We start from the raw sequence: 16,631 nt of genomic DNA, 5'->3' as shown, positions 1-16,631 counted from the left end.
TAAGAACATAAGAGAAGCCACGTTGGATCAGGCCAATGGCCCATCCAGTCCAACACTATGTGTCACATAAGAACATAAGAGAAGCCACGTTGGATCAGGCCAATGGCCCCTCCAGTCCAACACTCTGTGTCACATAAGAACATAAGAGAAGCCATGTTGGATCAGGCCAAAGGCCGATCCAGTCCAACACTCTGTGTCACAGAAGAACATAAGAGAAGCCATGTTGGATCAGGCCAAAGGCCGATCCAGTCCAACACTCTGTGTCACAGAAGAACATAAGAGAAGCCATGTTGGATCAGGCCAGTGGCCCCTCCAGTCCAACACTCTGTGTCACAGAAGAACATAAGAGAAGCCACGTTGGATCAGGCCAATGGCCCCTCCAGTCCAACACTCTGTGTCACATAAGAACATAAGAGAAGCCATGTTGGATCAGGCCAGTGGCCCCTCCAGTCCAACACTCTGTGTCACAGAAGAACATAAGAGAAGCCATGTTGGATCAGGCCAGTGGCCCCTCCAGTCCAACACTCTGTGTCACAGAAGAACATAAGAGAAGCCATGTTGGATCAGGCCAAAGGCCCATCCAGTCCAACACTCTGTGTCACAGAAGAACATAAGAGAAGCCATGTTGGATCAGGCCAGTGGCCCCTCCAGTCCAACACTCTGTGTCACAGAAGAACATAAGAGAAGCCATGTTGGATCAGGCCAAAGGCCCATCCAGTCCAACACTCTGTGTCACAGAAGAACATAAGAGAAGCCATGTTGGATCAGGCCAAAGGCCCATCCAGTCCAACACTCTGTGTCACAGAAGAACATAAGAGAAGCCATGTTGGATCAGGCCAGTGGCCCCTCCAGTCCAACACTCTGTGTCACAGAAGAACATAAGAGAAGCCATGTTGGATCAGGCCAATGGCCCATCCAGTCCAACACTCTGTGTCACAGTGGCCAAAACAAACAAACAAACATAAAACCCTCAAGTGCCATCAGGAGGTCCACCAGTGGGGCCAGGACACTAGAAGCCCTCCCACTGTGTCCTCTCCCCCCCCCCCCCGAAGTACACAAGAGAAGGAGGAGGAGGGCCCATTGGGTCGAGTTGTTTTTCGCCTCAGTCTGGAACCTTGACCATAGACCTGGAGGAACAACTGTTTTACAAGGCCCTACAGAACTGTAAAAGATCTTGCAGGGTGTGAATCTCAGCTGGAAGAATATTCCACCAGGGTAAGGCCAGGGTCAGATGCTCTTTGGTTCAGGAACCACTAGTAGATTGTTAGCCTCTGGGCGTGGAGCTCTTGGGGGGTATACACGGAAGGTAGGTGATTGCAGACCATATGAGTCAGTGCAGTTGGTGGAGCACCAGCTGGATATTTGCTCTAACTGGAGCTCCGGTGAGAACTTATACTGCTGCATTCTGGAGCAGATGAAGTTTCCAGGTCAGTCGCAAGGTAGCCCTGAGTAGAGCGAGTTACAGTAATCAAGTCTGGAGGTGACCACTGGATGGATCAGGCTGAGACAGGAAGGGGGCTGATTGTCTGACCTGCTGCAGATGTAAAAATACCCGCCTGGCAACATTTATGATCTGGGCCTCCAATGAAAGGGAGGCATCCAGAATCACCCCAAGACTCTTCACCATTGGCACCAGTGTTAAGTGCGCTTTGTCAAGAGTTGATAGTTGGCACAGGGCCTCTGTCATTGATAGATTTAGTTTCAGCTGGCTCTGCTTCAACCATCCAATCGCAACTCCCAACCCCTCTACTGGATTTTCAAGGGTGGAGCCTGGCTGGCCATCCATCAACAGATATAGCTGGGTATAATCGGCATACTGGAGGCACAGAGCTCCGCAACAACTGGGCGAGGGGGTGCATGCAGATGTGAAATAACATTGAGGAGAGAATAGCCCCTTGGGGAACACCACATACTAACAGATATTGTGGTGAAGTTCGCTTCTCTAGCGCTACCCTCTGTCCCTGACCTGGGAGAAATGAGATGAACCACTTCAGAGTTATCCCTCATATCCCCCCATCAGCAAGGCAGTGCGTCAACAGATCATAATTGACCATGTCATATGCTGCCGTCAAATAAAGCAGTAACAGCAGCGCTGACTTGCCTTGATGCCTGCAAAAATCATCTAAAGGGTGACCAATGCTGTGTCATTTCCACAGCCAGGGCGGAAGCTGGATTGGAATAGATCAGGGCCAATGTGTAATCCAGGAAAGCCTGGAGCTGTTCTGCTACCACTCTCTCAACCACCGTATCCAAGAATGGAAGGTTCAACACTGGGTGGTAGCTGGTCAGATCCAAAGGATCTAAAGATGTTTTCTTTAGGAGCAGTTGTATCACTGCCTCCTTTAAACTCCCTGAAGAGACCCCTGTACCCAAAGACAGGTTTATTATGTCTGCCGTAGGGACCTGTATGCCATCACCACTGGCTTTTACCAGCCATGGTGGACATGGGTCCAAGAAGCAAGTGGTAGGCTTCACAGCACCCAGGATCCTGTTGACATCATCACGGGAGAGTCAGCTGAATTGGTCCAATGCTGTACCTGAAGATGGCCAAGGGACCCCCAGTTCATATTCTGTATCTAAATTCCTTTAGCTGTAAAGAACATAAGAGAAGCCATGTTGGATCAGGCCAATGGCCCATCCAGTCCAACACTCTGAGTCACATAAGAACATAAGAGAAGCCATGTTGGATCAGGCCAATGGCCCATCCAGTCCAACACTCTGTGTCACACAGTGGCCAATAGCCACTGATGGATCTCTGCTCCATATTTTTATCTAACCCCCTCTTGAAGCTGGCTATGTTGTAGCCACCACCACCTCCTGTGGCAGTGAATTCCACATGTTAACCACCCTTTGGGTGAAGTACTTTCTTTTATCCGTTTTAACCCGACTGCTCAGCAATTTCATCGAATGCCCACGAGTTCTTGTAATGTGAGAAAGGGAGAAAAGGACTTCTTTCTCTACTTTCTCCATCCCATGCATAATCTTATAAACCTCTATCATGTCACCCCGCAGTCGACGTTTCTCCAAGCTAAAGAGCCCCAAGCGTTCCCTTTCTTCATAGGGAAAGTGTTCCAACCCTTTAATCATTTAATTGCCCTTCTCTGCACTTTTTCCAATGCTATAATATCCTTTTTGAGGTGCGGTGACCAGAATTGCACACAGTATTCCAAATGAGACTGCAGTATCATCGATTTATACATTATGATACTGGCTGATTTGTTTTAAATTCCCTTCCTAATAATTCCCAGCATGGCGTTGGCCTTTTTTATTGCAATCGCACACTGTCTTGACATTTTCAGTGAGTTATCTACCACGACCCCAAGATCTCTCTCTTGGTCAATCTCTGCCAGTTCACACCCCATGAACTTGTATTTGTAGCTGGGATTTTTGGCCCCAATGTGCATTACTTTGCGCTTGGCCACATTGAACCTCATCTGCCACGTTGATGCCCACTCACCCAGCCTCAAAAGATCCCTTTGGAGTGCCTCACAATCCTCTCTGGTTCTCACCAGAGCCTCACAGCTAACTGCCAAATTACTACTTTGAGTTTTCTTAGAAAGAGAAGTTAAAGACTGAATTACCCTAAATAATTGTGCCAGACATGAGCTTGCAGATGCAATGGAAGTCATGTAGATTTCCTTCTTTGCAGCCTTCACTGCCATCTCATAGAAACTCAAATGTCTTATAGGATTTTCTTGTAGCTTCATCATGAGTCCACTGCCAAACTTGCTCTAGCCATCTAAGCTCTCGCTTCAATACTCCAAAGCTCCAGGGCATACCATGGTGCCCGTCTAGAGCGGGAGTGAAGAGGGCAATGGGGAGCAATCTCATCAATGGATTCAGAAAGGCACTTATGCCAGTCTACTATCAGCACATCCATTAGTCGCGGGGACATCAGATCCTGTAGAGAATTCTGGAAACCAATTGGATCCATTAGTCTCTGCAGGCAAGCATAAATTTGCTCATTGCCTAAACACTGTTGGATTGCTTTTCAGGCTGCTTACGGCATTCTTCTCTGTGTGGCTGAAACTGGACCTTGAGCAGTATTTTTTGGTGATTATTTCAGCTTGGGCCTGGTGGTAGAAGCACTCTCTATATAGGTCCAGTGCGATGTTGCAGCATTCAGGGGGACCACATGGAGTCCTTCTTTCTATAGTGAGTGTGGACATTATAGTGTCTAATTGGTCATCCTTATACTGTTCATTGGTGGAAGGCTGAAGAGGTGGCTGTTCCGCAGTGGATTGTTGAATCTGTGCGGAGGCTGTCTGAGCGTGTTCTGTTCTGTGGTGAAAGTATTCCTTTAAACACAGACAGCAGAAAAAGGCCTCCAGGTCTCCACAAAGCTGTCCTGTCTGTGTGGGTTTAGTGGGGCAGAAGGATAATCTTCTTGAAAGGACAGATTCCTCTGCTAAGCTGAGAGTATACTGGGAAAGGTTAATGATATTGCAGGCAGGGCTGTTATTGTGACTAGCTGTGGCTTGCAAAAGGTTGGAAAGTTTTTGTCCTTCTGCTTTTGTAGAGATGAGAGCTGCATACCGTCTCATCTCCTGTTGTGAAATTCCTCTGAAAAAGCTCACTTCTGTAGAGGGCAGTCAAGTTCAATAACCTTTCCTTTGATCGGTTTCTCTTGCTCGTACAAGATGCTGTTGACCAAATCTTTCAGTTCCTTCTTAGAGAACGCACGACAAAAACTCCCACCACAGTTTGCGGGTTAAGTAGATTGTAATGGATTTTTTTTTTAAAAAAAATTCTCAGTCCCTTTGTATAATAAGATTTCTGCATTCACTGAGAAAGAGTATGTCTGTTTGCCCCTGTGAAAGTTTCTTCACAAGGTTGATGGATTTCCATTCCGTACAGTTAAACATGGTGTCTTCCATGGAGAGAGATCAAAATGGGTAGCCGTGTTAGTCTGTCTGTAGCAGTATGTCCCTCAAAGAGCATTACGCTGCTAATCTGAACAACAAGGACATCTGTTTAGGCACTGGCTCTGGCCTGGCAGAACACACTCTCGAGCGAGATCAGGGCCCTGCGGGATCTGCTTCAGCTCTGCGGGGCTCGTAAAGTGGGGGTGTTCTGCCGGGTCTTTGGTTGAGACAACCGGTGTCTAGTTTATTCTGGCCTTCCCTGCTCCACCCTCTGACCTGGTATGTTCACTCACTGCTGGGGATGGTTGCCCACTGCCCCTTTAAACCTTGGGCGCTTTTGTAGACTCGTAGGAGCATGCTTCTAGGATTATAGATCATCTTGGTTTAATGAACGTGTTAAATTTTAATTTAATTTAATTTTTTTTTTAATTTATACCCCGCCCTATCCCGGAAGCGGGCTCTGGGCGGCTTATAACATTAAGAACCTTACAAAAACATTAAACCAGAGGTGTTGAACTCATTTGTTATGAGGGCCGTATCTGACATAAATGAGGCCATGTCGGGTTGGGTTGAGCCATGCTGGGTCAAGCCATGTGTGTAGCTACATAAGATTAGGTAGCAGAGATATAAACTTTATAAGGGACAAAGACAAATGCAAATATATATATATATATATTTCAAACTTAAAGCATGCTTAAAACATTAGTTTTATTGGTTTTAAAACTCATTGGTCTTAAAGATGTTTTCTTTGTATTTCTCCCATGGGATCCAGGGAACGGGACAAAGGAAGCTCTGGCTCTTTCCTTCCTTTCCCAGGGGACTGGGGGCGGGGGGAGGAGCCTCAGCCAATTAAAGGAAGAGAGGCTTGGCTCTGTAGCTCTGCTGTGCAATCGAGAGAACCTGGCAAAGCAAGCTATTCCTCCCCCCTTCCTCCCCAAGGGAGGAGCCTCAGCCAGTGGAGAAAATAGAGGTTTTGCCCTGTAGCTCCTGTCCAATTGAGCAAGTCTTGCAAAGCAAGCTGTTATGCAGAAGGAAGCAAGATATAGGGAGAAGGAAGTAGATGACAGCCAGTTGCTTGGGGGCCTGATAGGAGCCCTCCGAGGGTCTGATTCGGTCCCCAAATTGCACGCGAGGTGGGTGGGGCTGAGAGGGCTCTCACAGCAGCTGCCCTTTCAAGGACAACCTCTGCCAGAGCTATGGCTGACCCAAGGCCATTCCAGCAGCTGCAAGTGGAGGAGTGGGGAATCAAACCCGGTTCTCCTAGATAAGAGTCCGCGCACTTAACCACTACACCAAACTGGCTCTCATGAGTTTTCATGAGTTATTGCTCACTTCTTCAGATACAGCTGGAGTGTGAGTCCACCTGTCCTTGAATCTTGGAGAGTGGAGTGATTTCAGATGCCGAATGACAATAGCAGGCAAGATGTGAATTTGTGTGATATGCAGAGGGTCAGGAGCTTTGATGCTGGTAATGAAACAGGAAATGTAAGTACCATATCATACAGGAAACGAACAGATCAGCAAACATATCTACGTGTCTCCAGCTACCACCCCAACCATATAAAACAATACAGTATCTACAGCCAAGCTGTATACTATACTCAAATCTGCTCCAACACATCTGGCAGGATACTCACTGGAAAGATCTACAGCAGGCATTTTTTAAACTACAACATCCTCCTCGTATAGTATGAAAGATAACTGGAAAGGCCAGAATGATACCCATTAACAGTTTGCTACAAGATAAGCCCAAAGAAAATGACAGAACGTTGCTGGTGGTCATACAGAGCTCACAACTCAAGCCAGCTCAATGTACTAACAACCTACAACCAAGGTTCCCTCTAAGCTGCAGAGTCTTGTAAGCGAAAATTCTACTTTGTGAGCTACTGGCATTAACGTTGTGAGCTGCTGCATAAATTAGTGTGCTCTGGGTTCATCCTTGCTGGGCTAAGACAAAAATGTGTACTGGAGTACTTGGAGTACTGTGTGCAGTTCTGGTCGCCGCACCTCAAAAAGGATATTATAGCATTGGAGAAAGTCCAGAGAAGGGCAACTAGAATGATTAAAGGGCTGGAGCACTTTCCCTATGAAGAAAGGTTGAAACGCTTGGGACTCTTTAGCTTGGAGAAACGTCGACTGCAGGGTGACATGGTAGAGGTTTACAAGATAATGAATGGGATGGAGAAAGTAAAGAAAGAAGTACTTTTCTACCTTTCTCACAATACAAGAACTCGTGGGCATTCGATGAAATTGCTGAGCAGACAGGTTAAAACGGATAAAAGGAAGTACTTCTTCACCCAAAGGGTGATTAACATGTGGAATTCACTGCCACAGGAGGTGGTGGCAGCCACAAGTATAGCCACCTTCAAGAAGGGTTTAGATAAAAATATGGAGCACAGGTCCATCAGTGGCTATTAGCCACAGTGTATGTGTGTATATAAAATTTTTTGCCACTGTGTGACACAGAGTGTTGGACTTGATGGGCCGTTGGCCTGATCCAACATGGCTTCTCTTATGTTCTTATGTGTGAACTGGAGGCTAAAAACCTGTGAGCTAGTTCATGCTAACTCAGCTTAGAGGGAACACTGCCCACAACCCATGCTGGATAGTGACATTTTCTTATACAGGCACTGGGGGCCTTACCCTTTCTTGTTTACAGACAGCCCCGCTCACCTAGAACTTCTCACCTGCAATGATAAACTTAACAGGAAGGCCTGCCAATAAACCAAGATGCCAACTTTGCTCTCATAAAGATCCTAGCAACACTATCAGTGGACCCAGCAACATCAGCCATATCATCTCAGGTTCATTCACCTGCTCATCCTTTAATGTGATTTACGCCATTACATGTCAACAATGCCCTTCCACCCTCTATGTTCGACAAACTGGCCAGTCCCTATGACAAAGAATAAATGGACGTAAGTCTGACATTAGAAACCACAGCATTCAAAAACCAGCAAAATATTTTAACCTTTCAGGACATTCAGCTGCTGACCTAAGAGCAGAAGTTCTCTTACAAAGAAATTTTGAAGGAAGGTTAGAAAGAAAGCCTGTTCAATTTCAGCTGATAATGAAGCGCAATACAATGCATCCTCCTGGACCGAATCGTGACATAGGTTTCCTACCTCATTACCAACACTAATTTATCTCCATGCCTACTACCCCTCTGCATATCACACCCAATCCAATCACACCTGCTATTATCATTTGGTATCTGAAATCACTCCACTCTCCAAAAACTGATAGACTCACTTTCTAGATGCTTTAGGCTGATCCTGCATGGAGCAGGGGGTTGGACTAAATGGTCTGTATGGCCCCTTCCAACTCTATGATTCTAGCTGTATCTAAAGAAGTGAGCAATAATTCACAAAAGTTCATAATCCACCGCAAATTTTATTAGTCTTTAAAGTGCCACTGGACTCTTGCTCTTTTCTACTGCTATGGACGAACTAGCATAGCTACCCGTCTTGGCATCTCATATTATTAAACATGTAACGAGTTGCTAAAGTGCCTCTGAGCATATATTGTTGTCTCTTCTCACGATTCTTGAACTTTAACCAGTACTTGGGTAGCTGGAGTGAAGGGAAGTGATTCTCTTCTCATTCTCTCCCCAATATGAGGCACAGAAACTCTGGTGAGAGTGTCAGACTGCCAAGGTCCCAGGGAAAGAGTAACACTGGCTGCAGAGAAAGGGGAGGACGACCAGCTTCTCTTTTCCTGGCTGTCTGCCATAAAGGTGATTCTATTCTCTCTTCTCTGAGGCCAGCTTGGTGTCTTATCAACAGACACCTGTATGCTGGGGTGAAAGCATGGAAGCTGTAGAGAAGTATGGTTCCCCTCCCCCCGAGAGGATCAGCCCTTTACTTTGACTCTGGTATGAAGCCCACAACTCACAGAGGCTTCTGGCTTTCCTGTTCCACAATACCCCTGGTAGCACGGTTATCAGAAAACGCTGTGGTCTCCTCTTTTTATGGGGGGGGATTAGCAAGACCGAGGTAGAGCTTTAGGAGTGAGATTCCACCTAGTGTATACCAGTCATAATTCTCACACACACACACACAAAACAACCAAACTATTTATGAAAAAAGAAAATAATGTTATTAAAAATAAAACAATTTGATAGAAATACATTTTTTTTTAAAGGTAGTCCCCTGTGCAAGCACCAGTCATTTTCAACTCTGGGGTGACGTCGCATCACAACATTTTCATGTCAGACTTTTTTACGGGGTGGTTTGCCACTGCCTTCCCCAGTCATCTACACATTCCCCCCAGCAAGCTGGGCACTCATTTGACAGACCTCGGAAGGATGGAAGGCTGAGTCAACCCTGAGCTGGTTACCTGAACCCAGCTTCTGCCGGGATTGAACTCAGGTCGTGAGCAGAGAGCTCAGACTGCAGCACTGCAGCTATACCACTCTGTGCCACAGGGCTTTTCAGGCATACAGCTAGTGAGATACAAAACATTTAAAGTACTATTAGTGATCTAATTATTAGAGCATCAGAAAATAGCTTTTAGTGGAGTGGATAGTAGATGAGACTTGTGGGGTGAAGAGATCATATATACCTGTCCTGGAGGGTTGAGGTCCATGGAGAAGAGCAGCAAAATGGCCAGCACTCTAATGTGGAAGGTACCCACACAGAGTTTGGGGGTGCAAGTCTGAAGGTGTCAAGACTAGACACAAGGAGCATGTCCAGAGTGCCTCCTTAAGTAGGCAAAAACATATCCTGAGGCATAAGCAGTCAGGATGTACCTTGGAATAATGTATGAATAGGTTAGGGGGTTGTGAGACAATACGTGCTGGGGCACGTTGATGGGTTTTGCTGAGACAAACAAACAGTCTCAGGAAGCTAGGTGATGGGTGTGCCTAATAGATGTTGATAGCCCATTTATAGAAAGGTGTTGTGAGAAGAATGAAACTAGGTAGGGTGATTAGAGGAGAACAGGAGAGCAATTAATATTTGGGGTGGAGCAGGAGGATCAGGAGACAGGGTGTTGGCAGGAAATATTGATACAGATACACCTGGAGGTGTTACTGGCAGAAGACAAAGGTTTGATGAGAGGACAGAGATTCTAGAGAAAAGGACTTTTCTTAGTTTATGCATTCCCTGGAGGCTGAGAGGATTAGCTAGATGCCTGCTTCCTCCCCAGCCTGGGGACCACACCTTAGCCAGAGGTAGAGATGGAAGCATACTTATCTGTATTGCTAGAGGCTTGTAGGTGCTGTGCTTGGGGTTCACAGCGTGTCTTGAGAGCTGAGTCAGCTTGACCAAAGTGAGGCCAAACTCCATTTTGTTCGTGCCAAGCCTGGCACAGTTTCCACCGGTCCAATGTCACAAAATGCCCAGTGTTACTTGAGGGTTGCTCGTGCTGCAGTGCAGTCTGACTATGCCCTCCACAAAGCATGTGTATGAACAGGGCATATAGTGGTATAACAGTATCTATTTCATGGTGGGAACGGTGGCTCAGTGGTAGAGCATCTGCTTGGGAAGCAGAAGGTCCCAGGTTCAATCCCTGGCATCTCCAAAAAAAGGGTCCAGGCAAATAGGTGTAAAAAACCTCAGCTTGAGACCCTGGAGAGCCGCTGCCAGTCTGAGAAGACAATACCGACTTTGATGGACCCAGGGTCTGATTCAGTATAAGGCAGCTTCATATGTTCGTATATGTTCATAACCACCTACCAACCACAAGCCCTACTGGGCAACAGCCTTGCTGACTTTCCTGGAACACGGGGCAGGTGTCATATTGGGAAGCAGCGCTCAGAGGAGCCACAGGTGACTCCCCAGGCATTGAGCACACTGCTCTACTACAGTCTCTTCTTACTGTTCTAATTCACCACATCGCCTAATATGTCATGGCTTCTCTTTCACAAGCAATAATTGTGTGGTGGCTAGTGTCAACTGGCCTCGGGATCTGGAATATCCAGACTGGAATTTCCACTCTGTCTTGGAAGCTTTCTGGGTGACCTTGGGCCAGCCACACACTTTCAGCCTTATCTACCTATTGGTAGGTTGTGAGCAGGACTTTTTTTCGGGGGGGGGGGGAGAGATGTGGTGGAACGGAGTTCCAGAACCTCTTAACGGAAGCAAAATTCTCAAAATAAAACAAACAAACAAAAAAAACCCCAGCAACCACCAAAGCATTTAAAAGTTCACGAGGGCACCCATTTCTTTCACCTTCATTTCCCTCTTGAGAGTTCCGGTACCTCTTTAAAAAAAAAAAAAGGCTCTGGTTGTGAGGATAAAATGGAAGAAGACATTGGATTTATATTCCGCCCTCCACTCAAGAGTCTCAGAGCGGCTCACAATCCCCTTTATCTCCCTCCCCCACAACAGACCCTGTGAGGTGGGTGGGGCTGAGAGGACTCTCACAGACACTGCCCTTTCAAGGACAACCTCTGCCAGAGCTATGGCTGACCCAAGGCCGTTCCAGCAGGTGCAAGTGGAGGAGTGGGGAATCAAACCTGGTTCTCCCAGATAAGAGTCCGCACACTTAACCACTACACCAAACTGGAGGAGGGGAAAACAGTGTTGTAAGAATCTTTGGGTCCCTGCTGGGGAGAAAGATAGGGTATAAATAAAATAAATAAAAATACATATACTTCCCCCAAAAAGGTATCGACTGACTGATCTATAACAATAGTGAACATTTCTACATTTATCTGGAACTGGTTTCACATTCCTGCATCCTTTCCTTTTGTATCCTTAGAAGGCCACTGATTCACAAATCTTGAGTAGCAGAAGAACACTTTTTTTTTACATCTCTGCATCACTCATATCTAGCCAAACAGACTGCCTACAGTTACCAAGGCATCCACCACTGAAAAAGGATTTAATACCAGGTGTGTCAAAAGGCTTTAATCAGGTTCTACGGGCTCTTTTCTCCCTGTCCTCACTCTCTGAAGCTCAGAACCTGTACAAGCTCCCAACTTTCTTCCTTTTGCAGACTGAAGCAGGAAGCAATTCTGGGCTTGCAAGGCTGCAAAGAAAATGCAGAACAGACTTTCCATTAAGGGGTCTGTGCTCAGAAAGACCTTGATGGAAAATCCATTCTGTGTTTTCCTTTCAGTTTTGTCTGTGCTGCAATGGAGTGGAGCTCAATTTCACTTTTCAATGTTTAAATGGTCAGTTAGAAGCTGTTCCTTGCTGGAGTTGTGTGACCTTGCAAATAACGGGTTGAGGCTTTGAGCTAGCATGTCTCTGATGAATGGACATTAGAGTAGTCAAACCTGGGAACACACGGCCATAGGGTGATATTATACTGAAGAGCCATTGCCAATCTGAGCAGACCTGTGGGCAGGGGGAGAAGCTTGCAATGCCCAGCCATTGCAGGTTTTCCTAAGCCAAGAGCATTTTGTATTTTTGGTTTATATTTTTAGTTTCTGCTGCGATCCTTGTGCTTGATGTTTTATTTGAGAGCCAGTTTGGTGTAGTGGTTAAGTGTGCGGACTCTTATCTGGGAGAACCAGGTTTGTTTCCCCACTCCTCCACTTGCACCTGCTGAGATGGCCTTGGGTCAGCCATAGCTCTGGCAGAGGTTGTCCTTGAAAGGGCAGCTGCTGTGAGAGCCCTCTCCAGCCCCACCCACCTCACAGGGTGTCTGTTGTGGGGGAGGAAGGTAAAGGAGATTGTGAGCTGCTCTGAGACTCTTCGGAGTGGAGGGCGGGATAGAAATCCAATATCTTCTTCTTCTTCTTCTTATTTTTAAAACTGCACTGCCAAATCCCACTATTCCCCCACCTTTCCATTTTACACAAAACATCGCAAGAATTTTAAGCATGTTTGCAATTTAAGTAAAAAAAATAGTATCTTTAATTGTGTTTCTCTGTACCCTTTATAACCTTTATACCTCCACTACCTGGAATTGCATTTTATAATATGCACAACACGGTCCCACAAAATCCCATTTATGTTAGATGTGACCCTTGTAACAAATAGTTTGACACCCCGATCTATACTCTTGTTCTTCATTACTATAAACCAACACAGGCAGCATAGAAGCTAAACCGTTAAGGAATTTACAAGCGTTTGTTCAGCTGGGTTAACTCCAAGAGCATGGTCTTTTTCATTATTACAAACGGATGGAAATAATTTGTAAAGTGCTGGATTTCTTGTTTTACGTGAAGTGCTTGTTTTACATGAAGGTCCCCCAACCAGCCAAAAGGGTAAAGGAGGCAGCCCAGCGAGAAATTCCCTCTGCCTTGTTTGCTTAACTGCAGCCAAAGTGCCTATTTTCTCCATAGGAGCCACACCTTCAGGACAGACATTCTTAACATATGCTCTCACTGTGGCACAGAAATCAGCCAGCTCACGCTGCCACAAAAAAAGGGCTTTCACTTGCAATGAAATGGTAACATGTTAAGTAAGAGAATGAAAACAATATTTAATGAACAGCCCATATGCTATCAAGCGTGGCACGATACAAAAGCAGGCAATTTCCCAGCATACCCCAAAAAAAGCATTTTGGAAAACCATCCGCAGTTTAAAAGATTATTTACTGCATTTAACAATTGTTTAGGGACACGAATCTCATTACATGAGGAAGGGATTTGTGTATCTAGTGCCAGAGGTCTCGAAACGTAAAGCAGGCTACATCAGGGAACTAGGCACAGCAGCTAAGGCTCAAACAGTGAGTTGGAAGGGTCAGTCCACAAGGAGACAATCCGCTCGAATAAGTCACGCGCCTGAAGGCTGTCTCTTCCTTTCAGCAAGGGCAGGAAAGCATGCGTTGTTTCTACAGAGCAAAGGCAAACTCTGCTTGAAGCAGGCTGCACCTACAAAAGCTGATGTCCCCAGCTTGAGGCAAGTTCCTCTTCTGAGTAAAACACAGTAAGAACGTAACAACAGCCTTGCTGGATCAGACCAGAGGTCCATCTTGTCCAACATCCTATTTCACCCAGTGGCCAGACCAGGGGAGTGGCCAAACTTGCTTAACATAAGAGCCACAAAGAATAAACGCCAGAGGTTTTGAGAGCCGCAAGACATGATCGTCAGATGTTCGAGAGCCGCAAGGGAGGGAGGAACAGAGGAAAAATTGAAAAAAAAAAAAAGGTGAAAAGAAAGCAAATATATGAGGGAGGGAGAGGTGGGGAAAAATCAATTTTAACTACAAATGCATTCTCCAACCGGCTGGATGGTTTGGCTTGCATAAGTTATTTAAAGAGAGAAATTACTTCTCCAAGCTGGCCAATGGGGCAGTGGGGGCTTCGAGAGCCACAGAATATATGTGAAAGAGCCCCATGTGGCTCCAGAGCCACAGTTTGGTCACCCCTGGGCCAGACAGTTCCTCTGGTGGACCAACAGCAGGGCACAGAGGTCGAGCCCTTCCCAAGATGTTGTATTGGGATTCAGAGGTTGATTGCCTCTGAATCTGGAGGTTTCCTTTAGTTACCACGGCTGGTTTGCCACTGAGGAACCGCTCCCTCCATGAATTTATCTAATCATCTTTTAACGTTGTCTGTTCCTGTGACCATCACTATATCCTCTGGCAGTGAATTCTACATCTTAATCACATGCTGGGTAAGGAAATATTCCCTTTTGTCCATCCTGAATCTACTGCTCATCAGCTTCACTGGGTGCCTAGTATTTTGGAAGAGGGAGCAAAAATTTCTCTTTGTCAACTCTCTTCATTCCAAAACATAACACCATCAATTTCACTACCTTCGTAATCTCAAGAGTCATTAATTTGCTGAAGAGGAAGAAGAAGATGATGATATCCCGCCCTCCACTCAGAGTGGCTCACAATCTCCTTTGTCTTCCTCTCCCACAACAGGTGGGGCTGAGAGGGCTCTCACAGCAGCTTCCCCTTCAAGGATAACTCCTGCAAGAGCTATGGCTGACCCAAGGCCATTCCAGCAGGTGCAAGTGGAGGAGTGGGGAATCAAACCCGGTTCTCCCAGAGAAGAGTCCACACACTTAACTACTACACCAAACTGGCTCTCTATTAGAGCTATGGCTGACCCAAGGCCATTCCAGCAGCTGCAAGTGGAGGAGTGGGGAATCAAACCCAGTTCTCCCAGACAAGAGAGCTATGGCTGACCCAAGGCCATTCCAGCAGCTGCAAGGGGAGGAGTGGAGAATTAAAACCGGTTCTCCCAGATAAGGGTCCGCACACTTAACCACTACACCAAATTGGCTCTCAGTGGTATCTGTATAACATAGCAACTTATGTTTTTCATTGGTTTGCCACCAGCACGCACTTCAGACAGACAAAACAAGGTGTTACATATTCTTTTGGAATACAGAAGAATGGAGAATGTCTGTTAATTGGGCCGACAAGCCCTGTAGATCTCCTGTTATTCAAAAAAGGAAAAAAAAAACACTGAAAGAGAAATTATAACATTAATCAGCTTTATTCACAGTTTTGTAACATTCCATTGTTTGGGAAAACAGAAATGCCTGCCAAGGGACCTATTCAACACTCTTGAGACATAGGACTCCTACTAAAGTCAGAAGGAATTTTGTACGATGAAGGAGATGCTCAACGTGCTGTTTTATAGACACTAACACCCTCAAATCATTGTTCAATCCGTTCTGCATTGTATCCCCAAACAATCATGCTGCACTGCTTTAAAGATAAATTGCTAAGAAGTTCTAGCAGCAACACTCCCTGGTTCAGAAATTAAATGCCATCTCTCTCAAACTGCTCACTTTGCAACACTTCGCATGTAATTAACCTTCCTCCAAAACCTAAAGTCTTCAAATTATTGAGTATTATATATTTCCTTAATTTTGTTAGGCACAATAAAGCAAAATAGATACATGAGATGGAAAGATGACTTGCAGTCTAATTTTCTCCGCCTATCTGGCGGAGATGAGAAAACAATGGCAACACAATATAAACCGAAATCTAAAAACAATTGTGTCAAGAATACAATTTGGCAAAATTTACAAAAATCTATATACTATAGTGTGCAAAAACATCCAAATTTCATTCCAAAATCATAAATCGTATAGAGAGCATAAAGTCCCAAACAGAAACACTGTTTCTAAGGATGACTCCGATGAATTCTTTACAAAAAGTCTATACGGAGTAATACTACTCGGGAGTAAATTCAAACGGAGTCCTTCCACTGGTGTCGGCTTCCGAAGGAGAAATTCTTGCCTTCACACAATCACTGGCAAGAATTTCTCCTTCGGAAGCCGACACCAGTGGAAGGACTCCGTTTGGAATTTACTCCCGAGTAGTATTACTCCATATAGACTTTTTGTAAAGAATTCATCGGAGTCATCCTTAGAAACAGTGTTTCTGTTTGGGACTTTATGCTCTCTATACGATTTATGGTTTGGGAATGAAATTTGGATGTTTTTGCACAATAGAATATATAGATTTTTGTAAATTTTGCCAAATTGTATTCTTGACACAATTGTTTTTAGATTTCTATCTGGCGGAGATGGCATGCAGGCAAGATGCCGACCCACGCCTTCAAGCAAGACAAGTTTGCTATAGTTACAGTCCAAAGGCCCTTGCTGCACTAAAGACATTATTCAGCAGCATCCTAGGCATATATCACTGTTGCATGTCGTAGTGGTTAAATCATCGGACGAAAATCAGGTTCGAATCCCCACTTTATCATGGAACCTTGCTGGGTGACCTTGGGTCAGTCACATACTTACCTCACAGGGTTTTGCTGTCAGGATAAAACAGAAGAAAAGAGAACAATATAAACCAGGGGTGTTGAACGCATTTATTATGAGGGCCGACATAAATGAGACCCTTGGTGGGCCGTGCCATGTCGGACTGGGCCATGTGTGGACCTATTTAACATTT

The 16,631-nt window shown here is 45.4% G+C and overlaps 1 protein-coding gene across 2 annotated transcripts in view; it reads right to left on the bottom strand.

The window, feature by feature from the left end:
* FBXL20 (F-box and leucine rich repeat protein 20) overlaps positions 1-16,631 on the bottom strand; it is a 134,152-nt gene that overhangs the window by 110,610 nt on the left and 6,911 nt on the right. The window lies entirely within an intron of this gene.

This window comes from Heteronotia binoei, chromosome 15 (genome assembly GCF_032191835.1).
Source record: "Heteronotia binoei isolate CCM8104 ecotype False Entrance Well chromosome 15, APGP_CSIRO_Hbin_v1, whole genome shotgun sequence".
NCBI classification, from domain to species: domain Eukaryota; kingdom Metazoa; phylum Chordata; class Lepidosauria; order Squamata; family Gekkonidae; genus Heteronotia; species Heteronotia binoei.
This window is presented reverse-complemented; position numbering and strand designations above follow the sequence as displayed.